Below are 10,741 nucleotides of genomic sequence, written 5' to 3' on the forward strand. Positions count from 1 at the left end.
TTGCATTTAAGAACTGTCTGGCGCCCAATGAATCTAATTGCTTTGCACCCACCATGCCTCACAACCCACCACATAGAGAAGGATGTCAGCTATCTCTGGCCCTGGGGGGTTCTCATTAGACTGAAGGAGGCCTGGGACCTTGCTACAAATAAATACAGCAAACCAAGAAAGTTGCTGCTAAATTATTGTAGAATTAAAAAAAAACAATTGAACTTAAACTTCTGCCAAAGGTTATATATATTTTTTTAAGCCAAAGGTTGTAAAGATGATACAAAAAGGCAATGACATGTTGATCATGATAATCAGCAGAAGGAGTACCAAAGTGCAACTATGCAATAAGGAGTGGCGCAAGTCACTTGTATAATAGTATGAAGGGCAATTAAATGACATTTTTTTCTAATAAAACATTTGTGTGTAAACTCTGCCTTCCACAGTGAGCAAAATGTATACTTTAAGCAAATGTAAAGTAAATACCTTTGTATTCCAGGGTAGCACAGAAAGTAGTGCCTCTCTGAACTTTATGAATAGCTGAAATTCTCACCCTATGTACCATAAAGCCTGGGTGATTCTTGAGCATTGTCAGGCTTTTTTAGGTAAAAAAAGAAGGCCTTGATATGCTCATTACTTAATGTAACCTATTACGTCCATGCTTACCAACATTTTTTCCACGGTTGACCCTTTTTTACAGTCCAAACTGAAGCAGCTATATGTTGCTGAATCATGGTATACCATGCAGAATAGTCAGCAGGCAGTATATATATGAGAAAGCGAGGAATGCAGCTATACCAGTGCCCATTAAATGCAGCCTTACCAGTGCCGAATGAAATGCAGCCTGATCACACAGCTGCTGGGGCTGGGCTACCGGTCCTGGGGTCTGGCTGCTAGGGTTTGGCTGCTGGGGCCAAGGGTCTGGCTGATGGGGGCCAAGGGTCTGGCCGCTGGGACCAAGGGTCTGGCCGCTGGGACCAAGGGTCTGGCTGCTTGAGCTAGGCTGCTGGTCCTGATGTCTGGCTGCTGGGGCCAGGGGTCTGGCTTCTTGGGCCGGCTGCTTGGGCCAGGGGTCTGTCTGCTGGAGCCAGGGGTCTGGCTGCTAGGTCCTTGCTGCTGGGGCCTGGTTGCTGGGGCCAAGGTCCGGCTGCTGGGGCCAAGGGTCTGGCTGCTGGGGTCAGGGGTCCGGCTGCTGGGGCCAGGGGTCTGGCTGCTGGGGCCAAGTGTCCGGCTGCTGGGGCCAAGTGTCCGGCTGCTGGGGCCAGGGGTCTGGCTGCTGGGGCCAAGGGTTCGACTGCTGGAGCTGGGGTCTGGTTGCTGGGGCCAAGGGTTCTGGCTGCAATGGGGCTGATGAGCCATCCCTGTCAGAGAATTCACCAGAAAGAAGGGGGTGGGCAGAGGCAGAGAGAAGACTGGGTGCTGTGATCTGCAGGCTGTACCAATTAAAAGAAAAAAAAACTTTCCCCTGTCAAGCGGACTCTTTCTCCAGTTTCGGGTGTCACTGCGCAGTGATCTCCTGTGCGAGAAGTACATGACAGTCCCAGTCTCTTCTATATCAATTTGCCGGGTGGACCGGGACTATCATGTATATGTCACACAGGAGATCACTGCGCAGTGGCACCCGAAAGTGGAGAAAGAGTCCACTTGGCAGGGGAAAGTGGACTCTTTGCAGATCACGGCGCCCAGTCTTCTCCCTGCCTCCGCCCACCCCCCTCCTTCCCTGCTGAATCGGCCAGACTAACCCCCAAAAAAAGTACCCATGCAGCAGCCAAAGCAGGCTGGGGACAGCAGTATGGGCTGCCCCCCCCCCCCTCCCTCAGCTCACAGCGCCTTTTATGCGCCTGTCACTCAGCTGCAGACAAAGTGCCCGTATTCCATTCGGTCGCTCAGACTGCTCCTGTCTGTCTGTGGTTGAGTGACAGGCCCAGCCGGAAGATCGCCCTGTGCTTGCGGTTGTCCGGGAGCCCGCAGCCAAATGCGGGAGACTCCCATGGCTCACGGAAGACTTGGACTGTCTGCATATTGGTATTTAAACAATACTGTGTATTGTAAAAATTCAGTGATCACAGATGTAGCACCCTGATGTTTAGATCGGGGTGATAGGGGTTCTGTGCCACCTGGACAGCTGTCTGGGTGGATGTGTGTCGTGTTGCCCCAGGCTGCTTGGCCAGAGACCTGAGGCCTATCCCGGGGACATCTGGCTTCTAGGCTGTCTGAGGGCCTATCCAGAAGCAGGAGAGCAGCGTAGGGTTGGGAATGCGGCTTGCAGTCCAACCAGAGGTAACGATTCTGCTGTCCGGCAGAACATTACATCTACTTAAGGGTGTCCTGGCCCCAACCCCCTCTCCCACAGTTCTGTTTAAGAGACAATAAATCTCTTTGTATTCAAGAAGTGTCTGGCGCCCATCAATCTAATTTGTATTACACCCACAATGCCTTATAACCCACTCTACACAGAAGGATGTCAGTTGTCCCTAACCCTGGAGGTCATCATTAGGCCTCAAGGACACTGGGACTTGACTACACAGAAATTAGGTAGTTTACAGAAATGGCGTCAAATATGTTGCAAGTTACGTACATCTTTAAGCATAAAGGTAATGTCTGACAACAAGGCACTTTTTCAATAGCAATATACTGTACAGTAAATTGAGCCTACTGACCACAGATTGCCTTGGGAGTGCTTCCTTTGAAAGAGGTTTCCAGATTACTGAATCTCTTTGAGATCTCCAAAGTCTATGAAGTTTATCTGGCTGATGGAGGGAGACTTTCAAGAAGCCGGCAGAAGAGATACTCTACTCTTTCACTCATCAAGTACCTCTCTCTAACACTGCTCCTACTCTCTCCTTAACAAATGGGTCTCTATTTCTATATTTCTGAACTATCCCAAACACTGTTGGCACACCTATACAGATACTACTATTTAAGCACTGCTTGTCTGTGCATGTTGCGGGATTTCATCATCCAATAGACCAGTGGTGGCCTGTCCATAAGGGGCACAGGGGCGCCCCCCCAAATCCATGCGCCCAGCACCTAATCTCCATGCAGGGCGCCAGACTGGTGATGGAAGAGCATCTGCATCGAAGACACAAGGTCACAGCAGATTCCAGTGTAAACACTTGTACCTGTTCTTCTAAAACAACATCATACACAGAGGATCTGGAATACAGTAGGTTGCTTTTAAATGCGGTATGGACGAGGTTCCCATCTGGGCTTTGGTCTTTCGGTTCCTAGACAGGAATATCTAAGCCTACGAGATGCTGGAATCATAGCTTTGCAGCTCAGCCCATTCTGCTGAATTGTATGTTTCAGGTACACTTTGTTGTTTCTGTCCATTCTAGAGACCTGAAGTTGCAGGCCTTTTTATATTTCATGTCTGAGAGGGGGAAAATCTTATTTTCCTCCACATGTTCATCCACGCCCCCTTGTGGACGTTCATGCAGATATCGGGACAGATGTGCCAAGCGAGACAGGCGAGTAGGAACAACATTGCTCTAAGGCAGGGGTGTCAAACTGGCGGTCCTTCAGCTGTTGCGAAACTACAAGTCCCATCATGCCTCTGCCTGTGGGAGTCATGCTTGTAACTGTCAGCCACTAAATGCCTCATGGGACTTTTAGTTTTGCAACAGCTTGACCTTTTAACAGAGAGCCAGACTAATGTTTTAGTATCTCTCTCTAATGGGAGTGGCATCCCTAATATGTATGGGATGGTCAAAGATGGGAGTACATTCATAATCTTCTGTCCCCTCTCCCCCAAGCACACTTGCAATATTTCCCCTTTGTCCACACCGCCAACATTTCCGGTATGTGTTGGGGTCCATACAGACAAGATGACCTTTTTGACAGCAAATACTTCCTGCCAAAATAAAGTGGTTGACTCAGTCAAACCTCTAGCGGAACTCTCTAATATGGATATAGAAGTAGGGAAGAATTTGCTTCCTCCTTCAACAATAGCCATACGTCTCCCTTAGTGAGTGACCATCACTGTGGCTTTTGTCTCCTCTAGCTCTTGCTCTACTGCTTCTTGAAGCATAATATTAAGCTTTACCGTTGCATCAGCTCTCACAGGATCCTTTAGAGACCTTTTTTAAGGTGAGCATCTTGAAACTACCTCCTACAACACTTGATATGGAGTGCCAATATTGGCACAGCCTTATTGGTCTTTTTCCAACAAGAATCCAGCAGAAGAGATAACCTGTAAGGGGAAACCTACTCGTTTTCTCTTTGTCAGGTACCTCTCCCTAACAAAAGGGGCTCTATCCCTGACCTACTCCTACACTCCGGGTGCACCAAATGATGCAGGAACTAGTATTCAAGCACTTTTGTGTCAAAATGACACCACAAATCTTGGTGGATTTTGGCATCCAAAAAGATTCTGACCTCTCCAAGATGGCTGCCTGGAGCCCATAATAGGGGACAAATTAGTCCTGAAAGGTTTCCTGCAAACCTGAAAAAACAGCGCAGTACCACTTTCAGGTCAGCGTACAAAATGTAGCTGTACACCTGGTCACACACTTTGATTTGAACAGGCTGTCTTCACGTGGCTTCACAGACCACATATGCCTCCTGGGCACATAAACAGAGCCCTCTGCATGGGTGTACTGATCAAGTGACGAGAAATGAGCTGCCAAATTGTATATGACATGCTTTATATTTACTCTTTATTAGTCGTAATCAAAGAAGGAAAATCTATAAATTCACATTAATTTGTGCCCAAAATAACTTCTGTATTCATCTCTACCAGTAACACAAAAAGAAAATAAAGAGTCAACACTATTCACCTACAACAATTCATGGTTTTCTTGTGAATGAGACACACCCAAAACTAACATTACTTATCTCTTCCATGTCACTTAGTCAGACACAGCAAGGGGGCATCGATTACTAGCGAGACAGTTAACAATGGTAGTTCTAGTATGTCATGGCATAACAGTGATACAAAACAAATGTGTAACATAGCAACAAAACTTGAAAAGGTACATGTCAGAGTAATTTAAAAATATATATATATATTTTTTTAGCTTTTTAGATATTCGCTTTCGACAAATAATTATGTCACAAAGTAGTAAAACATATTTAATTGTGTCTGTTAAAGTTACAGGCACTATAGGAAAAAAACACAACATTTTGAAAAATATCCAAAGCACAGTTGTTGACGAGGCTGTTTAAGGCGAGCCTGTCCTTTGTCCATGCAGGACAAAGTAAAAGGTTCGATAAAATTGCCCACTACTCTCCAACTACACTCTTTATACTAACCTTCCATTCACTCTACCACTGCCCATTTCGCTTGCCTAAGTGAACAGGAAAAGCCCTGTATAAGTCAATATGGTTAGAGTTTACCAGAATGACCACACAACAACACTTAGGTTTGGTGATCGGCTGCTCAAGCACCAAGGGTCACTGCAGTCACACGTTCTTCATACCCGGATGTACGTTGCATTTTATTTCACTTTGCTGGGTGAAAAGGGCAGCAGGAAAGTGAACAGGAGGTGATGGAATTGTCCCCATCACATGGAGATTTTCCAAGTCAGCTTGTGCAAAATCAAGGGCTTCCAACATTGAAAATATTTTCACCCTCCTAGAGTAGGCAGAATTGACCTAATCCTCACCTAAGAATCACACTGGGCTGTCAAACTAGGGGCTGGATGGCCACAAATGGCTGCAATTGTCTCCCAAAATTGGTATGGTTGAGGCGCAGAAATATGTGATCATGAAGAACAGTGGTATATAGTCCTTGTGGAAGAGTCCATTAATAATATAGTCAATAGTATAGTCAAACCAGGGGTAAGGATAAGGGTAGCAATATGTAAGGAATGTCAGTGACCTAGGGCAAGCCTCTTGTAGGAGTAGAAGCGATTTCCGCGGTTCATGCAGAAAAAGACAGAGGAAGAGGCTCCTCTTCCTCTCTATTTTTATGCAAGTGTCTCCCAAAGACATATATTACAGCTAACTCCCAGATATCTTGCCCATCTACCCTTTGTCTCTTTGCTGCAAGGAGCCATAAAAAAACTTCACCCTACCTTTAGCTAGAACCTTGTAATCTAAAATTTTCTGGACATTGATATCACCAATCACTGGCCCAAAATCCCTCCCCATTTTGCCTGATACTGAACAAGCTGGGTGGAAAGAATTGCTCTAATTTGAACACATGAGCACACCAATTCATGCAGCACTGACATGATGACATCAACATTGCCTGAAGTTCAACTACAAGTAGACCTTAAGGAGAACGGTCACCCAGTTCACAGAGTGCAAGCAGCAGTAATTTTCTCAACTGAAAATGCTGGCGTCCCACTATCTGAAGTGAAGGCTGACTGTGAAAGAACACTGAAGAAAATGGAAGCAGCATATTTGCAATGCAGTGACACAAGCCTTTTTTACTCTTTTATAAAGACTATTTTTCTTCTACCAAATTTCTTCAATTGCTGAAAAAACTCGAGGGCCCATTTTGCAGCTTTTTTTATTGGCTAATGTAGCAGCCATGTTGTAATGTAATTTCTCCTTTTGGCCACAAGATGGAGACAGAGAGATGCTGACTGGTCCTTCCAGAAAATTGAGAGAGAGAGAGAGAGAGAGAGAGAGAGAGAGAGAGAGAGAGAGAGAGAGAGAGAGAGAGAGAGAGAGAGAGCACTGGGAAAAAGGGGAGTTTCAGCAAGTGCTGAAGGGACAGAAGAGAGGGAAGTACTGAGGTAAAAGAGAGAGAGAGCGTGCTGACAGGAGACAGAGGAGAGGAGATTGCTTAAAAGAGTGGGAGAAACCAAGGCTGAAAAAGTCCTTTGCTGGGACACAGTGACACTTAACAGTGAGGAGAGAAGGAGTGTGTGAGGGGAAGGAACTGAGGTGCCAGAGTGAGGAGAGAGACACACGCTGACACCAGGGACTGTGTGCCCCAACAGAGGAGGAGGGATATCCCAAAGCCTGGAAAAAAGAGTCTGTGAGGAGAATAAGGAGAGCGATCTGAAGAGAGAGAGAGGGAGAGAGAGAGAGGGAGAGAGAGAGAGAGTGTGTGGTTAGGTGAAAGGTGTGAGGAAAACCTCTGAGACTGAGGAGACTGAGAGAGAGACTCAAACTCATGGCAGCATCAGAGGAGAGAAAGCCAAGCTTTTCCAGAGACTGCCAGGAGAGTGTTGCCTGGAGACGGAGGAGTGAGGATGCCTGAGGGGAGCCAGGAGCAGAGACAGCCACGTGGTCCACTACTATTTAGTCCAGAGACCCTACTCAGCAGCCCAGCACCACTCAGCAGAGATAACCCACGCCTTTCAGGGATCGAGATACCGGGATCGGTATTGAAGGTTGTCTTTTCTAATGTATAAGTTATTTGTAGCAAGGTTTAACAGTGTTGTAAGTTTTCATATTCTTTAAACCGTGCTAATATATTCAACTTGTTTATCACTACCAGGTGTGTGTCTATTTATGATGATAAATGACACCCAGGATAACGGTATTTACCACATGTGTCCTTAAATGTGTTTGCAGTAATTTTATTTAACCAGGTATGTCAGAGGGGCTGAGGTCATTCTTGGAGTTAAGGTGGAGATCAGAGAATCCAAATTCACCAAGCGGCTCCTTCGGGGTGGCGCTACACTAATCCTTGGCAAAGCGGGGCTAACCTGTAAGTGTCCTTTTGCACTGGACACTGCATTAGGCGACCACCCCTCAGTACCACTGGTGCAAAGTGTCTGGGAGCTACAGTGTGCTTTACAGGTCCAGGGCTGTAGTTCACAATTCCGTGTCTCTGAAAAATCCAGCAAGAATTTGCCCACTGGTAAGGCAAAATCTCAGAGAATACATATTTATAGGGAAATATTTACTGTTGTAATGTGCCACACGCTAAAATATATAATACCAAAAAAAACAAAACACTTATGGTAGGGACTTTATAGGCACTAACAATAATAAAGAAACACACACTCACAAATGTACAGTATAAAAATATTTTACAAATTTTATTATACAAAATTTTTTGACAAAAAACACCTTAGAGAGGAACTGCAGTCTGCTCACATAATGGGTGATAAAAACATCTTTGCCATTCTGAAACTTTCCTCCAATCACTTTGCATATTATTTTATATATACTCTGATTCTGTACTTGCCAAAATGTTGCAGAAATCTCCCTCCACTGAGTCTGTCTGCAACCATTTTAACTGTGGGCACCTGAAGCTGCTGCCTGTTCACTTCCTGGATTTACACAGACACACCTCCAGCTCTGCAGCTCTCTTTGGCCCTCTTATGACTCATCCCACCTCACTTCCTGGCAAACTCTCACAAGAGAGAGAGACAGATGTCTCCTTTATGCATCAGTTCACAGATGGATAGCGGAGTGGACATATACAGATGTGTTAATAAGTTTATATACCCTGGCAGAATTTATGATTTCTTGGCCATTTTTCAGAGAATATGAATGATAACACAAAAACATTTCTTTCACTCATGGTTAGTGTTTAGCTGAAGCCATTTATTATCAATCAACTGTTAACTCTTTCTAAATCATAATCACAACAAAAACTACCTAAATTACCCTGATCAAAATTTTACATACCCTGGTGATTTTGACCTGATAACATGCACACAAATTGACACAAAGGTGTTTGAATGGCTATTAAAGGTAACCATCCTCATCCGTGATCTGTTTACTTGTAATTAGTGTGGGTGTATAAAAGGTCAATGAGTTTCTGGACTCCTGACAGACCCTTGCATCTTTCATCCAGTGCTGCACTGGCGTTTCTGGATTCTGAGTCATGGGGAAAGCAAAAGAATTGTCAAAGGATCTGCAGGAAAAGGAAAGGATCTGCAGGAAAAGGTAGTTAAACTGTATAAAACAGGAAAGGGATATAAAAAGATATCCAAGGAATTGAGAATGCCAATCAACAGTGTTCAAACTCTAATCAAGAAGTGGAAAATGAGGGGTTCTGTTGAAACCAAACCATGATAAAGGTAGACCAACTAAAATTTCAGCTACAACTGCCAGAAACATTGTTAGGGATGCAAAGAAAAACCCACAAATAACTTCAGGTGAAATACAGGACTCTCTTAAATCATGTGGTGTGGCTGTTTCAAGATGCACAATAAGGAGGCACTTGAAGAAAGGGCTGCATGGTCAAGTCGCCAGAAGAAAGCCATTACTACGCAAATGCCACAAAGTATCCCGCTTACAATACGCCAAACAGCACAGAGACAAGCCTCAAACCTTCTGGCACAAAGTCATTTGGAGTGATGAGAACAAAATGTAACTTTTTGGCTACAACCATAACCATAAATTTGGAGAGGAGTCAACAAGGCCTTTGATGAAAGGTACACCATTCCTACTGTGAAACACGGAGGTGGATCGATGATGTTCTGGAGATGTGTGAGCTACAAAAGGCACAGGAAATTTGGTCAAAATTGATGGCAAGGTGAATGCAGTATGTTATCAAAAAATACTGGAGGAACATTTGCATTCATCAGCCAGGAAGCTGCACATGGGACGTACTTGGACATTCCAACATGACAATGATCCAAAAGACAAGGCCAAGTCGACCGGTTATTGGCTACAGTAGAATAAAGTGAATGTTCTGGAGTGGCCAGCTCAGTCTCCTGACCTCAATATCATTGAGCCACTCTGGGGAGATCTCAAAGGTGCAGTTCATGAAAGACAGCCCAAGAACTTACAGGAACTGGAGGCTTTTTGCCAAGAGGAATGGGCAGCTTTACCATCTGAGAAGATAAAGAGCCTCATCCACAAATACCACAAAAGACTTCAAGCTGTCATTAATGTTAAAGGGGGAAATGCACGGTAATAAGAACTGGGGTATGCAAACTTTTGATCAAGGTCATTTGGGTAGTTTCTGTTGTGATTATGATTTAAAAAGAGGAAACCCAGTTGATTGATAATAAATGGTTTCAGCCAAACACTAACCATGAGTGAAAGAAAGTTTTTGTGTTATCATTCATATTCTCTGAAGAATGGCCAAGAAATCACAAATTCTGGAAAGAAATTAGGTGTGCGTGCGGCGCTGTTCTAGTTTTATGGCAAAATGTTATAACACTGTGATAGCATATTAAGGTCACCTCTGAAGGGTGGGTGAAAGTGTGAAATTGTTGTTTAATAAAAATTCTTAAAAAACTTTATCCCTAAAAAAACAGAGTAATACCCAAAAATGGTTTTGCATAAAAATAAACAATAATAATGTGGATATAATTTGTTTCAAACAGTGCCTGGTACTGTGCAGCTCACTGTTTACCATGTAATGCTATTATATCAAAATGTGCTCGTGTATTGATACCATACATTGATGTAAAGTGCTATAGTGAAGGAGAAGGGAAGGGGGGGAAGAAAAAAAAAAGTGGATGGGGGGGGGGGGGGGGGGGAGGGAAATGGAAGGAAGGGGGAGGGAAAAATCCAGTCGATGATAAGGTGACTTGTGCTCAAAATGATAATCAGAAAACCAATGTCGCTTTAAATAGTCTTAATTGTAGTGCAGAAGTGATAGTTGTGCTTAAAAGTTTGTTCCTCTTGGTGACCACAAATGCTCAAAATAATCTTCTTATTCCAGTGTTCATTAGGTGACAGTGCTTAAATTCGTGCTCTTACTGTGCAAACACTCACAGGATGCTTTCACCCCTGCAGGGGTATTGCGCGGTCACAGTTTGTGCCACTGTGCAGCAGTTCCTGGCAATCCCGAATCGTGTTGTATTAACATAAAAGAGAAAGGGTGCCAATAGCTTAAAAACGTTTAAAACCTTTATTCTAAAGAAGTAACAGATTGGTACTCACA

Source organism: Aquarana catesbeiana, linkage group LG11 (assembly GCF_042186555.1).
Source record: "Aquarana catesbeiana isolate 2022-GZ linkage group LG11, ASM4218655v1, whole genome shotgun sequence".
NCBI classification, from domain to species: domain Eukaryota; kingdom Metazoa; phylum Chordata; class Amphibia; order Anura; family Ranidae; genus Aquarana; species Aquarana catesbeiana.